This window comes from Piliocolobus tephrosceles, chromosome 3 (assembly GCF_002776525.5).
Source record: "Piliocolobus tephrosceles isolate RC106 chromosome 3, ASM277652v3, whole genome shotgun sequence".
NCBI lineage: Eukaryota > Metazoa > Chordata > Mammalia > Primates > Cercopithecidae > Piliocolobus > Piliocolobus tephrosceles.
The window spans coordinates 84,247,565-84,265,411 of record NC_045436.1 but is presented as its reverse complement, the minus strand read 5'-3'; positions in this window follow the sequence as shown (position 1 = coordinate 84,265,411).

Genomic DNA, 17,847 nt, shown 5'->3' with positions numbered 1-17,847 from the left:
TTCACCCCTGATAATACTTTTTGTCCTATAGTCTACTTTACGTGGCATTAATATGCCAACTCTTATTTTTCTGGTGTATACTATTTGCACAGTTTATATGTTTCCACAATTTTACTTTCAACCTATCTGTGTATTTGTATTTGATACATTCCTTGTACAAAGCATATAGTTGGGTCTTTCAAAATACCTTGACAAACCTTTTAATTGTAGAATGTAGTCCATTTATCTTTAATATAATTGTTCATCTGTTTGGATTAGGTTTATCACCTTGCTATTTGTTTTCTAGCTGTCCATCTGATTTTTTTTTTTTTCAATTTTTCACTTACTGCCTGTTTTGGTTAATACAAATTTTTAGTATTCTATTTTAATTTCTCTATTGTCTTTTATCTTAGTATTATCATTTTACATTTTTCCTGGAAATAAAAATCCTTAATTTAGCACAGTTTTTTTTTTTTAGTGCTAAGAACATTTTATTGTATTTCACCACATATTCTATTATGGTATGCATTTTGATTCTATTTATCCTCTAACTTTTAGCTACATAGCTCCACATATTTTATGAAAACTAAATAATACATCTATAGATTTCATTAATACCAAAGTGCAATGTTATTTTTACATTAAATAATTTATTGTTTTTGCATTAAATTAAGACACAAACGGTAATATTTTATATTCTTCATCTATTTACTATTCCCAGTATTTCTTATTTCTTCCTGTAGATCAAAGCTTCATTGAGTGTGGCTTCCCTTTAAATTGAGTAATTTTCTTTATTTTTTTTTTTTATAGTGTAGCTGTACTGGTGACTAGTGTTCTTAGCTTTTGTTTATGTGAGAATTTGGCCTTATTTTTTGAAGGACATTTTGCTGCATATAAAATATGACCTGAAAGTTATTTTTAATTTTAATACTTTAAAGCTCTTTGGTCATTGCCTTCTAGCCTCTATTGTCTATAGGAAAATGTCTGCTATTATTAGCACTATTGTTATCCATTGCATAATTTGTCTTTTTTTATGACTGCTTTTATTATTTTCCTTCAGCTTCTATTTGTTTTACTATAATTTTCTTAAGTGTGCTTGTCTAGGCATTTATCTTGTTTAGGTTTTATAGAAGTTCTTTGACCTGCCAGTTGATGTTTTCTTTCTTTTTTCACAAATTTGGAAATTTTTCAACCATTATATTTTATATGTTTTGAATATATTTCCTGTTCTACTTTATGCTCTCCCTCTGCTACTTGAATTACAAGTATGTTAGATTGCTTGATCTTGTCCCACTATTACTTCAAGTTCTCTTAAATATTTTTCAATCTATTTTCTGCCTTTTTTCCATATTGATGAATTTCTATTCATGTGTTTTTAAGCTCAGTAATTCTTCAGGCTTTCATTTTCTGTGAAGTCACCCAGTTGATATGTCACTTCAAATACTGTGCTTTTTAGTTTGATAATTGTCAATGAGCTCTTTTAAAAATAGTTTCCATTTATCTGCTGAGATTCATTATAATGGTCTTTTTCTTCAAGCTTTTGTACATATGTATAAAAATCGTTTATAAGTTCCTGAAAACTAATTCAACCTTTGGGTCATTTCAGGCTTCATTTCTACAGAATACTTTTTTGTTGTTGTTTTGAATGTGTCTGTTTTAGACACATTCTTTTTCATTTTCCTGTCTAGTAAAGTTTTTATTGTACGTTAGACATTGTGATAATGCATTGTAGTGAGTCTAGCTCTATGTTCAAAAACATAGATTAAGGTTGTATGTTAGATGCTCTCTGCAATAACTACCTAACTCTGCTGTTATAATGGGAAAGAAGCAACAAAAAAATAATTAAAGAAACAGATATGGCTATGTTCTAATAAAACTTTATTTACAAAAACTGGTGGTTTGCCTATGTGGTATAGTTTACTCAACTTTTCTCTAGAGTATGCCTTTTTTATTTTTTATTGTTTGGTAAGTGGTGTTAGGTTTTATTATGGCAGGCAGTTAGATAAACTGGAAACTACTTTTTGTCCTGTACATTTTTTTTTGTTTGTTTGTTTAATTCGTATTTTGTTGGCTCTATATCAGTTTTGAGTATTGCTCTAGGTGTTTTTCTTACACCCAAAGTATGGGCTTTCCATATCTCTACTAAATAGCCAAGTTGTTCAGCAAAGACTCTTAGGCTGACTGTAACTTCTGGTGTCCCATTCAGCAGTCAGTCAAACATCAAATGATTACCTATAGGCACTGTGGAGTTTCACCTCTGTATATCCAGGCCAGCTCTTAGCCAAGGCCCATGTTTTGCATCCCTGTGCAGACTTCTGTTTACTAACTCTATGCTGCTCCTTCTTATCCAGTATTCTGCTCAAACATTCTAGACATTTTTGCTGATTTGAATTCTCATCCCTGCATCCTCGGTGCAACAAAATTGTTACTCAGTTTGGGCTTCACCTCCCTGTGCACCAGAACAATAAATATACCCAGTCAGAAGCTCGTGAGATTGCAGTAATTACCTCAAGTTCACAGTCTTACATTACCTATTGTTTATATTTTTTTTCTAGTTTTTAAAGTTTTTTTTTTTTTTCTTTTTTTTTTTTCTTTTGGTGAGAGGGCAAGTTCAGTACCAGCTATTTTGTTAAGACTGAAAGTGGATATACATCAATGCTTTGCGAAGCATTCTTAAATTTTTCAATAAGGCTCCATACATTTCTGCTGAGATTAGACTTGTGGAATATTTCATCAAGTTTAGGTCATTGGCTGTTGACCACTCAATAATATTTCAACATAGCATTCAGAATATATTGAGTGAATTTATATATCTGAAATGTCATTACCTGAATATATAACCATTAAGTATGCAACTGTGCCAACAACTATATAGGGAGAGTTTAAACAGTAAAAGAGTTTAATATTTAAAGAAAACTGTACACTTGAATGACTACATTATAGACTATGGATACTTTTGATCTAATTCTTAATATTTCCCTATACAATTTCATATTTTCCTATTCTTCGGTATTCCATATATACTAAAATCAGTTAGTGCTTTGCTTGTCACTCTTCATATGTGTCTCTAGTTGTAAAAGCCCTGACATTGAAATCTATATTGGAAATAATGTACTTAGAATAATCACGATTATCAAATTTTAATTATTTTAAGAATGTAATTGAAAATATAAATCGGAAACATAGTATGTCCACTGTAATGCATATGTCAGTAATCTGATCAAGCATATAATTTTTACACGCAGAAAACTTGACAGAAAGTCAGAAGACTGGTTTCTATTCCTAGTTATCCTGCTCTAGTATTCACAAGTATTTTGGGTCTCAGCCCAGTGGGAGCTTGGGGTAGAGCCTCAATCTGCATGAAAGCTACCTAGAATGTTTGTCCAGAATGAAGATTTCTGGGGAGTCCATCCAAATCTCACATATATTAAAGGTCAAGAATCTTTGATAGAAAAGGTGGTCTCTGATATTACATTTATATCCAAAGTCTTCATTAAGAGAACACGTAGTAAAACAACGTTTCTTTTTAACAAAATTATTTCTACACCCTTGTGGTGTTTAAAACAGAGGCTGCTCTTTGGAAAGTTAACAGATGTGGCAAATACAGGATTTAACTTGCTATTAAAACACGTAACTTACAGAAATCAACTTTACACCCACCAGTATTATTTTTGTGAAAGGAGTTAATACTTTGCCATTAACTTTGAAGAAGGCTATTTAACCTCTTTAATTTTAATAGACACATACTGATTGTATTATGATAATAAATTGAATGAGGAACATTATATGATTGGAAAAATGATTTCTAATGCTCCTTCTGGATTTGCCTTTCTCTCTATATACAACGTGTAAAATCTGAAGATTGACACCATTCCACGTGTAACTTTTATTATATAGACTACTATTTACTTTGTTATAGTTAACAAATGTATAATAATTATTCTGTCAGATTACATTTTACGAATATTTTTCTCCATCTGAAGTACAATTCCAAGATTTTTTAAGGCTATTCTCCTATATCCAAGTTTCCATAAGAGAACTTCTATTTCTGCATGTAAACAGTATTGGAACAACAATTATTATTCCGCCTTTTTTCTTCTCACTCCTTACTTCCCCAAAGAAGAAAGATTTGAAACTCAGATTACAATTTATTCCATATCTGGATCTTTCTAAAGTTCTGGCATGCATTGTCAGTGGCTTCTTAACCCAAATTGTACTAAGGATGCAATGAATGAACACATTAGGCTCTGTTACTTGTGAAGCATACAGATGACTCGAAATATATTGCTTTTAAAATAAACCTTGTCAAATTACAGAAATGTTGTGAAGCATACCCTTATCTACAGAATAGGGAGGGTGGCATTGTGCTGGGCAGATTTTCTACAACGAAAACCTCATGTAATTAACATGACTCTAGCCCTTTAACTTTTAACATGCTTCCCCAATTAAGCTTTCAAGGCCTTGAACCACACTATCTGGCCACAGCTGCTAGAAATTGATTTATCCCAGAAGATCACTGGAGCTTCTGACCTCTCTGTTAGAGAATTTTATTTAGGTTTTTAGATATTTGCCTCCTTTTTGCCCTAGAGGAAGGGTGAAAAAAAAAAAAAAAGATGTAAATATTTGCATATGTTCTAAGATAAGCTTTCACTGTTTCAATCTTTTTTTTAATACTATGTATTTGTCTTTAGTCAATTCTGTAAAGGTTGAACCATAGCTGTTTAATGTTACATACACTTGCAAAATTATATAATGCAAAGAATATTTAGTTAGCTTATCTTGTAAATACTAAAATAATATGTGGTGGATGTTTTGCTTTGCTTACCTATCAAAAAATTTTATTTCAGTCTAAATCCTCACATAAATTATTATTGCTCCTACTGTTGTTGGTGCATTTAGAAAATTAATGATTAAGTATTAACCAAATAATAATTCTCTTTTGAAATGTGCTAAATAATCAAATCATCATCTTGGGTACAGAACCTGTATAGCCCTTTCCATTGGCTTTTTTTTTTTTTTTTTTTTTTTACTTTTTTTTAAAAATAGAGTTTGCAACAGTTATATGTCAGAAATGTCCACTTTTTTACAGAATTCAAGACCAATATATCCTGTCTTGACTTTGCTGAAGAAAACCTTCCTGCACACAGCACCTTATGTTTACATGTGAGATTTGCCACTGTGAAGATTCCTGCCTCGTCTGTGTTTGGCATGCAGCAGCCCCATGGGACAGCAACATGCCCTCTCCAGGGCTGCTTTTGCCAGCACTGCACTTTTGCTTCTGTCATCCCCTGCCGTGGTCCTAGTTGTTGTAACAAACCACAGGTGTTACAAACTCTAAATTGGAATTCGATGTTGGATTCAAAAGCTCATGATAATTACACAGCTGTTTTAAATTGTGGTTAAGTGGCCAAAAACTGCCAAGAAACCCCACCCACATTCATTACTGTCTAAACGAAAAGGACGTGTATACAGTGATTATGAAGTTTCATATGAATCCCCCAAGCCATAGAGCAGACTTTCCTAATTGTCAGCTGGACTGTGCAGTGCTTGTTTAAAATAATTAGAGTGCCGCAGCAGCCTCAGCAGCAAACCTCTCTTTTTTTTTTTTTTTTTTTTAAATCTCAGTGCAGGTTTTTATATCAAATACTATCAGCTTCCTGTTCATTTTGACACTATTTTTCTGCCAGTCTGGAAAATGGAGAAGAGGAAAGAAAAGAATTATCCTTAATGTACACAAATAATGCAGCTCCAAAGTCAGGAAGATATAGCACCATGTGTGAGATGGATGGAAACAATTCAGCAAACAAATCTAAACTGGGAGAAAAAAACGCGGTTCTCTCTTATTTTTTTCAAGAAGGATAGCTGAAATCTTTCTTAATTACCGCTTATTCCAATGACAGAATTGTAATTTATCATTTAGTTGTAATTTGACATATGTTCACACCTTTGCCATTTCCAATTTCCTCCTTCATTCTAATTGTCTGCTTCACTCGCCTGTCATGCGCTCCTCTTGGGATTAATTCGAGCTGTCTGTCTGCACCAGGCTACCAGCACACTTGGGGCTGCCGAGAGCGTGACAGTGTCAATGTGCACACAGTTTATCTAAGACATTACCCAGCCATCACACTCCGGGATCTTCACTTCGCTCAGTGTTTACTGTTTATTCCACTTTGCATTTGTGACGTTTCCGTGTTTTATTAGACTCTAATTATGCTCTTGGCTGTCAGCTGTAAAGAGAGAAAATGTTACGTTAATTACAGTGGAGGGGGAGGCGCTTGGGATTGGTAGTCAATGGACCAGTAGATGTCTCTCTCTGTCTCTAAGATCCACGCGTGATTTAAATAGTCTTCTTGCTTCTCTTTGGTTTGCATCCTTGATAGATGCCGGCACTCAAATGTAAATATGCAAACATTCAAGCGAACGTAGCTTTTATATGCACAACTGTATTTTTCTTCATCTCATCCAAAACTAGGAAGGTTGGCATAGTAAGACAGAAACCTCAGCTTTCAAGTAACCATGGGTTTTCTAAAAGGTCAGTTGTTTAATTCATGGATGTTGTCAACACAAGCATGATGGGGAGTGGTGATGGTGAGGAGTGTATTTAGTGAGCACTGGTAGAGTACAAATTTTTATAGAGGTAGCTGTTGTTTTGAACCATTAGAAACAGTTAATAGTCATTTTTTCTCCTTCCTAAGGCCATCTCAGTCCATTAAAATCTAGCAATAATTTCTGCATATGGCATCAATATTTTTTTCTTCCTTTCTTCAGAAAAAGTTCTTGTTGCTTCCAGCCTACCTAAACCATAAAAATATGTTTTCTGTTCTCCTGCTACATAGATTTTCATTGTAGCTAAAACTTCCTGGTAATATGAAACAGAGGAAATATATCCTCCCCCACCCCTTTAGGTTGTTAACGTGGGTGGTAATTCATTAAATTGGTTGCATGATTCTCCCAATGGCCTGAAAGAGTGAAAGTGACTACTTTGAATATCAAATTATCCATGAAAATGGATTTATATTTTATTTTCTCCTCATAATTTCATCAGTCTTGTTTCAGGTAATTGTGGGACTGAAGCTAATCTGTGGCTTAGATTTCTTTCCTATTTTTTGTAATCCCAGCAATTCTCCTAATTACGTTTTTTGGCTTCCGAATCAGCTTTAATTCTATATACTCTCAGATGCTGTATAACTGCCTGATCATTACTTCACATATTCTTAACTTGTGGAATAACTGTATTTCTACAGGTGTATATTAAATCATATTCCTAAGAGTTAGAGTTTTCATGGGAAATTAATATGGCGTGAGTGAAGAAAGAGTCTATAAAATATGAACAAAGTTGTGAAATATTGTCTAGGCTTTTTTTTTTTAACTTTCAAATAACAGATGATAAATTTCTGGCATTTACTGACACTACTTTAACTATAATATAAACATTATATACCAAGACAATATCTAAGAATATTAACGTCTCGTGCTGATCAAAAGCAACTTTTTGTTAAGTTTCATTTTTATTCTTCTAACATTATTCTAGGGTAAATCAATTATAAAATATTATTAAAGTCTAAATTAAGCTTATTGAAGTTGTACAACTAGAACGTAACCAATTATAATCACAATCTCAGCAACTAGAATTTTCTAGTGTTTAATTTTTAAGCTACATACATTGACAGAGAAAATATAAAAGTTCAAGAGTAAAAGGAGAGAGATGAGACAATGAAGAAGACAGTAGAAAAGGAAATAAAAACAAGTGCAACTTGAGGACAACAAATCATCAAATTAGCTAAAATGTTGTCTTAAACACGAACAGTCAAAAAGTTATATAATATTTGAACTCTCCTATTAGGGATTATTTTTAGCACTATGCATAATTTTATGGAAATAATGTAAGACCTTGATTATTACATACCTGTGTTACTGAAACACATTTTCAACTGGCTTCTCTTCTTTCAAATGCAGAACCTCTCTAATGAACGTTGTTATGATCCCCTCATGAATCTAGCTCAAATATTCTCTTCATTTTAGGGGTCCCTGCCTTACTTTCTTTACTGGCTCGTATTGTCACAGCTCATTCTTCATCCTCTGTTACTAATTTTAAATCCTTTCCTTATACTCTGCCATTTGAAACTATATATTTTCAATATTTTTTATACATTGATAAATATTGTATTTATTTTCCTCTCACCCTTGAGCAACAACCTCTTATGAGGTGATTTTGTGTCTGTCCTCTATTCCCCCACATTTTGACCTTTGGTAAGGTTTTACCCTGAAACGTCATCTCTGTTTCGAGCAGCATTGACAATCCCTGCTACAAGATTGAATATTCCCCACAATGATTTCAATTGCTGCCTTTCAATTGTTTGGGCTTACTGTTCCATAAAGCAATAAAAAACTCTCTACACAAAGATATTCCACATCAAGTTGGTAGCAAGTAAACATAACTAACGTATAAAAGACAAAGGATTAAAGTTGCTTAATGGAATTGTCTGTTTCTAAGCAATCTCCTAAAATTTTCTGTTCTAAATCATCATCAACAAACATTTATTGAGCATCCTAATAAGAGTGTTCATTGATAAGCACACTATTTGCAAGTTTAGTTTATAAATCATTCTTAACACATATTTACATAAAATATAATAGCTGTCTTTTTTATTCATATCATGTTTTCTTTATTTCTTATTCACTCTAACCTTTATATTTTTATTGATTGTAAAAATTAATGTTTCACATCTATTTTATTCCTAAGAATTGTTATCTTTTGACATAATCACTGTGATTATGTTCTTACAGTAGTTGTGAATAATGTATTGTATTCTATAAACATATATTATTACCAGTGGGGGACAGAGGCAGACAAAGAAATATTGGCTAATAAGGACCAGAACTTAGACAAGAAGGGCTTGGTTATTATCTCAGAACTCATGGGTGAAAAGATTGGGTTAGAGGGGTCAGAACCTTGGCCAAAGTCTGTGCCATGGAAAGAGAAACCAACTTGACATCATTAGGCTTTGTGTCTCCACCCAAATCTCATCTTGAATTACAATCCCCATTATCCCCACCTGCCAAGAGAGAGACCAGGTGGAAGTAATTGAATGATGGGGGCGGTTTTCTCCATGCTGTTCTTATGATAGTGGGAGAGTTCTCACGAGATCTCATGGTTTTATAAGGTGTTCTTCCCTCCTTTACTCAGCACTTCTCCTTCCTGCCGTTTTCGTGAAGAAAATGCCTGGTTTCCTCTTTACCTTCCGCCATGAATGTAAGTTTCCTGAGGTTTCCACAGCCATACTGAACTGTGAGTCAATTAAACCACTTTCTTTTATAAATTACCCAGTCTCAAGGAGTTCTTTATAGCAGTGTGAAAATGGACTATTACAAGTTGAAACATTGATGTCAAGAATGAGCTAGTATCTTTGAAAGCACAGGCTCTTCATGCACTTTGTTTTCAAGGCCTGAATTGAGATAAGAGAATTGAAATAAAGTGTAGGTGGAACTAAAGTCACAGGCCAAGCACATAGGTGTGAGTTCTTTGAATTGAGGAACAGAGTCACGTTCTCAGTTAACATGGTAAAATAGTCACATCATCTCGCTCTGTTCCTCCCGGGACATGAATCATCCCTTCGTTCAGCATATTCACTTTGTATAAGCTACCAGTCAGTCAGTCATTTGGTAGCTATCTCAGTTATTAGCTCAACTGTTGAAGTACTGCAGTACCTGTTTTCAATACTCTTATTTTACTTAACAGTGACTCCAAAGCACAAGAGCAGTGAAGCTGGCATATTGTTATAATTCTATTTTATTATTACTTTTGTCAATCTTGTACCGTGCCTAATTTATACATTTTATTATAAGTACGCATATATAAGCAAAAACATAGTATATATTGGGCTCAGCACTATCCACCATTTCAGGCATCCACTAGGGGTCTTGGAATGTGTCTCTAGAGGATAAGGGAAGACTATTGTAGTGATAAATTGAAAAAAAATCAATCTGGCTGGTAATCACGTTTTTTTTTTTTTTTTTTAACAGAACATTAGTGATATTTGCATTGACATATAATGTCAAGAGAAGAAAATATTTTAAACCTGACACACACAAGTCACACTTAGACTCGCAATAGCCCAAATCCTCTCCTGAGTGACTGCTGCTTTTTAGGAATGACATTCTAGCTCTACTTTGATCCTCTTTCTCTCCTTAAATCACTTTCACTTCAAGTTTTTAAAATATTTTACCATATCTACTAAGGACACTTCATTATAACTATCTTTGCTCTCCTTCTTGTTACATTGAGTTTCCTACACACAGCTCTTTCACTAGTTCCTTGAACTTTGCTGCATTTCTCCTGATGCCTCATAATTCATCTGTGAATGCTCTACTTGCAATTTTTCTAGTTATATGTATGTGTAACCTGTATATGGTTTTGAGCTGTTTAGTAATCCCAGTAATAAAGTGTAGTAATCTGGTAAAGGAAGCAAATACTTCTCACTCCTTGCTTTTATGAGTTGTGTATTGACTTTAACTCATTCGGTTTTAAATAAAATCTCCTGAAGTCAAATAATTTTCTCCCAAGTATTTTCCCCAATTTACTTGTAATATTAATTCTTTTGGGCATTTATCCTAAATCATATAGCTCTAAAGCAGGGATGGCATATACTTGGCAATAAGGGATGCATGTCTCTTCCTACAACTACAGTTTTATAAAGCGCTTAAGAAAATCCAGTGGCCTCTTCCCTACTCAACAAACCCATATCCAACTCCCAGATGTCACAAAGTTCAGCACGTTTAAGTGTTTCTTCTAATATTTATCTCTGTATTTAAATATTTAAATAATATGTTTTTATTATATATTTAAATAATATGTTTTTACTTAGATTTGTTTGTAGATTTTGAGAATGAAGCTCTATTGAACACCTTCTTATGCACGCACATTCTCTTCTCCATCCCTCGCACTGTTGTTATACCAATGTATGTGCTTATACCAATGCTGAGCATTTAACTTTTATGAGTGCATAATTTTTATTCATAACTAAGCCATATTCTTTACCATAATTGCACATCTTTTTTACATGTCTTTGTTTCTCATACAGTTAATATTGATCCTCTGTTTGGTTTGCTTAGTTTTTCATGAAAATATTACTAATATAGACCCAAACATTCTGCCCATAGGAATAAAATACCTTCCATCAATAAGTTTAAATACTTTTTACCAATCTTCAATTTCATTTTCTTATTCAGATATATCCTTCCCTAAACTGCCTGTCCTCCTATATTTACTAGTTGCTCACTAAACCTCACATACCACTGTCTTCTTGAGATCTCCCTTCCCTATGAGTCTAGGGCTTATTGCATTCTTCTTTCTTGAATACTCTAATTTTTATATCTTGATTAGTTTTTTCATTGCTAGAATATTTTCATAAGTTTACTTATGTTACTTATGTATCCACAAGGAGGATAAGTTTGAGATTTGGCATAGCTGAACTCCTTACCTTCAGACTTGATTTACAGTTTCTAGTTCCCAGGTTGGAAATCGTATTTCCCTAGAGTTGCGAAGATATTATATGGCAAAGATATACACTTTGTTGTATGGCAAAAACATATACTGCTTCATTTTTCTGTTGACCTTCCTTACTAGTAGGGAACACTTGCCTGAGCTACAGTGATGTATGCAATTTACAGCTCTGGTCCTTAAAACCTCCACAGAAATTGCCCTCTTTTATTAAATTGCAGCCTAATTGTGATTAGTGAACTCTAAGGCCATAGATGACAGCAGAAGTACTATATGAGAAGACCTAGGCTCCTCAAGTACTATCACAGATAGGTCTGAGTCATGCGCAATAATTAAAAATCATTTGGTTAGCCACTGGGATTTGAGAATTGCATGTTACAGAAATCAGTTTGTGCCCAGTAATACACATATTCCATTGTTTTCTAGCTCCAAGATGTGCTGCTAAGACACCTAATGCTATTCCATTGCCTGATCCTTTGTGTATCACCTAATTAGTTTTCATTTTGTCCATTGGTTCTATATATATGGATATATTTATGTGTGTATGTGTATATGTGTGTGTGTGTGTATATATATATATATATATATATATATATAGACATATATACACACACACGTGAGTGTGTATATATTTTTATTTCTTATGCTGGGCAATCTGTAGGTCATTTCGATTTGAAGACACATGTCCTTCAATTCTTGTGCTTTTTTATTAACTGGTTTGTTTCACATAGGTGATAGACTCTAGAATGATGTTTCTTTATCTTTTCTTTCCAATATTACATCTCTTTGCTTTGTAGTTCTACATTCAGGGAGATGTCTTCAAATTGATCAGATTTAAGTTCTAGTTTTTAAATTGCATTTATTTGTATAATTATTACTTTTTAATGACAAAATTGTATATACTGTATGCAACAAGTTGTTTTGAAATAAGTACACATGGTAGAATGGCTAAATCCAGCTAATCAGCATATGTAATTAAAATCTCTCAACAGTTTTTGTATATACAATACATTGTTTTTAATTACAGTCATCAAAAGATGTACAAAAGATCTCTTGAAGTTTTTCTTTCCTACCTGAAATCTTGTATCCCTTGACCCATGCATCCTCATTCCCCTGCTTCCTCAAGCCCCTGGTAACTACATTTTACTTTCTGCCTCTACGAGTTCAACTTTTGGACTCATATTGTTCATGTTTTCACAAATGAAAGGATTTTGTTCTTTTTTTCTTTAATAACCGAATAGTATTTTACTATGTATGTTTCTTGTACACTTAGGTTAATTCCATATCTTGGCTATCATAAATAGTGCTGCAATTAACACGACAGTTCAGACATCTCTTCAACATACTGATTTCAAATCTTTTGGGTACATACCCACAAGTAGGATTGCTGGATCATACGGTAATTCTATTTTTGTTTGTTTTTTAGGAACCCCTGTACTGTTCACCAAAATGGCTGCATTAATTTACATTCCTACCAACAGTATAAAAAGGTTCCCTTTTCTCTACATTCTTGCCAACACTTCGTCTTTTGATAAGAGCCTTTATAATAGGTATTATGGTTTTAATTGCAATTGCCTGATGATCAGCGATGTTGAGTATTTTTTCATATATCTGTTAGTCTTTTGTATTTCTTCCTTTGAGAAATGTCTATGCTGGTTCCTTGCCCATTTTTTAAATCAAATTACTTATGTTTTTGCTATTGAGTTTTTTAAAAAAAAATATATTTTGAATATTAACCCCTTATCAGGTGTAAATATCTTCTTCCATTCTGTAAGTTGTCTCTTTACTCTGTTGATGGCTTCCTTTTTCATGTAGTTTTTATTATTTCATTCATATTTTAAATTTTCAGTAATTATTTTCTTGTCTCTGAATTTTACTTTTTAAATAACCTCCTGTTCCTAGTTCATGATTTCAGTATTTCTTTTATTACTCTGAGTTTATTTTTTCAAAACCTGTTCATTTCACTTAGTATAAAAGCCAAATTGCTTACATTTTTCTGATAGCCTTATAATATAGTATACTCTCTAGCCATCCTTTACCTCTCTGATCTTATCTACTGCATTTCTAGGTGCTTTGGCATTTTATTTGTACTGGTTTCCCTAATGCACTTTGGACCCAGCAGACACTTGCCATTTCCTCTTTCCCCAAATATCTACATGACTTTCTCCCTCATCTGCATTAGGTCTTTATTCAAATGTCACATTCTCACAGATGCTCTATGAAACCTATTTAATATTCTGCCCCACCTTCCCAGTTTCCCTTCTGTTTTAGTTTTCTTCATTGCAGTTATTATTTTTTACTGATTTATCTTATTTATTGTCTGATTATCCCCAGTAGAATACATGTTCTATTAGAGTGGGCTTTTTAATTTTAACAGACAAATCCCCAATTCATAGAGCTTTCATGGAAAATATTGGTGCTCAAATATTTTAAGGGATCTTGAAATCACATCTGCATCCAATGTACAGTAAAGAAAACCCTCTAAATTAAAACATAAAAGTTGTTTTGCTGAAAAACTTGCAAAATCTTAGGGATAACAAATAGTCATTCTTGGAGACTCCTTCAACAGGTATAGAATGAATTATTTCCAACAGTAACATTTTCTGGGTCCAGTGTTTATTTATTTTGATTCCTGCATTTCAACATCAACTTTTTACAATCACCTTCAGAAATACACATCTTTTGACCCAGAATAGTGCTTAGTCTTTGTTGTTTGGATGGTCAATATTGAGATCAGCAAAATATTGCTCTCTTTACTCTTGATTTTTTCCTTCCCATTACATACCTTTACTCATTAATTATTAAACTTTCTCCTTCTTTGTCTTACAGTTTTTTCTTATTTACTCAATCTGCATTGACAAATACTTACTGTTTTACAAGTTCTTATTCAGAAATAGTGAGGGAAGGGGAAGCGTGGAGATACAGAAACAAAGATATAATGTTCATTTCCTATCTATGTTCCTTTACTTGACTAGTTTAGAAAAACAAAAATCAAAAACAAAAACAAATAATCTATCTTTTCCGTAAGTCTCTAAGGTAATTTCATTATATGATTGCTTTGCATGCTTCATTTTATTTACTAGTTTTATTAAAACTGTAGACAATTGAATTAAATATTTTCTTTTATATGTGTGCTGCAAAGTGTGCTGCTCTTTGTCATACAATATTAATCCCTTATTATCTTTACACCTCAGATGTCAAATAGAACAAAACTGAAACATGTGTAAAAGTATTGTGGTGCCAGAGCAATGGTACATGTGTGGAACTGAGAGAAAAGGACCACTGTAGTAGAAACTGTGGTATTGCAACCCTAAACTCCTTTATCCAGTTTCTGAAAGTGCTGCCAGCAGAGAGCCTACAGCTGTCAGCCACTTTAGGGATTGTGTCACCTGTGGGAAACTATTTGCCCAAGGCCAAATCCTTTCCTTGGAAAGCCTATATCCAATGACTGATTAATGGATGACTTTGAAGGTTTGTCCAGCTCTATACCCAACTCAGGACATTTGTGAAGCACCATGGAGTGAGCAAAAGCTGCCATTGAGCCTGCCTCTTAGCTTGATTCCTCCCTCTGCCCAGTCCTACTCCCCTCCCATTCCTTCCATGATTGTCAACCCCAAGGGCATTCTTTAGCGATTATTCTGCAGGCTAAATTTCCTGTCAGAGTGTGCTCCTTTTAACAACCAAACCACACCAGTTTTCATAAGATCTTGTGTCTTCTTTCTGCAAACATTTAACCTGAACTTCAAGTCCCATATGCTTGAAATGTGATATTTTAAAAATCACTTCATCATAAAGTAATTGTTTTTCAATCTTTTGTATTAATAATATAATTCATGGTCAGCAGTATTGTTTTATGTTGTTTGTATAAGGTAATATATTGTTTCTAAAAATGTTTCTAAAAAGCATTCTGGCCAAGTGTGATGGCTCACGCCTGTAATACTAGCACTTTGGGAGGCTGAGGCGGACAGATCATGAGGTCAGGAGTTTGAGACCAGCCTGATCAACATGGTGAAATCCTGTCTCTAATAAAAACACAACAATTAGCCGGGCGTGGTGGCATGTGTCTGTAGTCCCAGCTACTCGAGAGGCTGAGGCAGGAGAATCACTTGAACCTGGGAGGTTGAGGTTGCAGTGAGCTGAGATCGTGTCACTGCACTCCAGTCTCGCAGACAGAGCGAGACTCTGTCTCAAAAAAGAAAAAAAGAAAAAAAATAGTTCTTTATCTCATTCATCTCCATTCAATAATTACTGAAGACTAGCAAAATACTAGATGCTATGGATACTGAAGTCAACAACTGGCTCTGTTCTGAAGAAGTTTACAATCCTGTGGAATTAGACTAATAAGTAAATCAAAAATTGTAATAATAAAATGCGACATAGAAATACACAGAAGTCTTCAGAAACATTCAGGTGTGAGATATAACATGAACTGAGAAGTTGGAGGTATGTCAGGGAAAGCTTCCATGAGGAAGAGATGCTGAATTTAAATACGGAAGCATTAGAAATATTAGGCATATTTCATTACTCAGGTTAGGTTAGGCTGTGCTGTGGTATAAATAAAGTGGACCAGGATCTTAAAGGTGTACTTCTTTCTCATGCTACATTATGATGCAGAATGATGGCTCTTCAGGGTAACTACCCTTTCAAGAGTCTTGGTTCCTTCAAGGTCCATCATCTTGGCTTCATCATCTCAGATTCCTTTTAGTCCAGATGTACAAATGAGGGAGAGTAAGCTTGACAGATGCAACAATATGTTTTCACCTAACTCTGAAGGTTTTGTACATCATTTTGACCACAGTTTTTTATCCAGACTACTTAAACGATTCTATCCTCATGCAAGGGATCCTGTGAAATATTTATAAGGAAAAGGAAATGGAATTTATGGAGTGAATAGAAAGCCTCTGAAACAGAAGTGTTAAAGTGGAAAGTACTTCAGATGGAAGGAAAAGCAAGCATAAATACACATTGTTAAGAGACAGCATGGCACATATAGCATAAGATGAGATAAGGAGGGGTACAGGATGAGGGCAAAGAGGTCATTGAGAATCACATTATAAAGGGGATTGTATGGCATAGTAAATAATTTTTCCCTTACCTGAGACATAGAATTGTTATTATCATGTTTTAAGCAAGAGAGTGATATGATTAGAATTCTTGTTATAGAATTGCTTTAGACTTTGCAGAGAACAGAATGGGGGAAGAAGGCAGAACAGGGCAAAAAGTTTGCAGACAGGGAGGTTAACAAGAGTATATAATATGATTTCTGTGAGATGTAAATGTTGTTCCATGGTATTAACTATGTAACTGAATATTTATTTTTTAAACACTCTAAGTGCTCCTATAATTTGTAGTCTACACAAAGAAATTATGTAGAGCTTCTTTATCATGCCAATTTATGATTTATCTCTTTGGAATAATTTGTTTCATACTGAACTCTTATAAATAAGGTTTAAGTTCAGCTTTACAAAATAGAATCTTAAGCAAAATGATTTAAATAATATACATGTACATTTCTCCCTAATGTGAAATAATTCTGTAGATTATTATAGCACTGGACTGATGGTTTTATGGGCACTGGGAGCCTGGGATTCTTTCTAACACACCGCATTGCCATCATGGTCCCAAATGACTGTTAAAGCTTCAGTCATTGCATCTGTGTTTCAAGTAACAGAAAATTAAACAAGGATTGTAAAAGGGTACTATATCTTGGATATCTAACTCCCCCAAATTTCATTTGATCTCCAGTGTTGGAGGTGGGTCTTAGTGGGAGGTGTCTGGGTCATTGGTGCTGTCCTCACAGTAATGAGTGAGTTCTCATTGTATTAATTCCTTCATGAACAGGTGGTTATAAAGAGATGGATACCCTCCTCCATTCTCTCTTGCCTTTTCTCTCACCATGTATGTCTGCCCACATTGGCTTCCCGTCCCCTTCTGCCATGAATGGAAGCAGCCTGAGGCCTTCACCAGAGGCAGATGCTGGTGTCTTGCTTCTTGTACAGCCTACAGAACCATGAGCCACATAAATCTCTTCTCTTTATAGATTCTCAGGCCCAGGTATTCCTTTGTAGCAGCACCAATGGACCAAGACAAAGAGTATGCCTCCATCTTTGCAAGAAGACTTCTTGGAAGTTCTGTATTACTTATCCACCTGTACCTCAGTGACCAGACTTACTCACATGACCACACCTAGTTGAAACAGAAGTTGTTTCTTTACTTGTGTGGCAATGTGCTCAGCTGAAATAAAAATTATATTAATTTGTTAGATAATTGGAAAAAGGATATTTGCTAAGCAACCAGATGTCTCTGCCACTACCTTTTCAATTAGCTACCATTACCCTTTTAAGTTTATTTTATTTACTACCCCATTT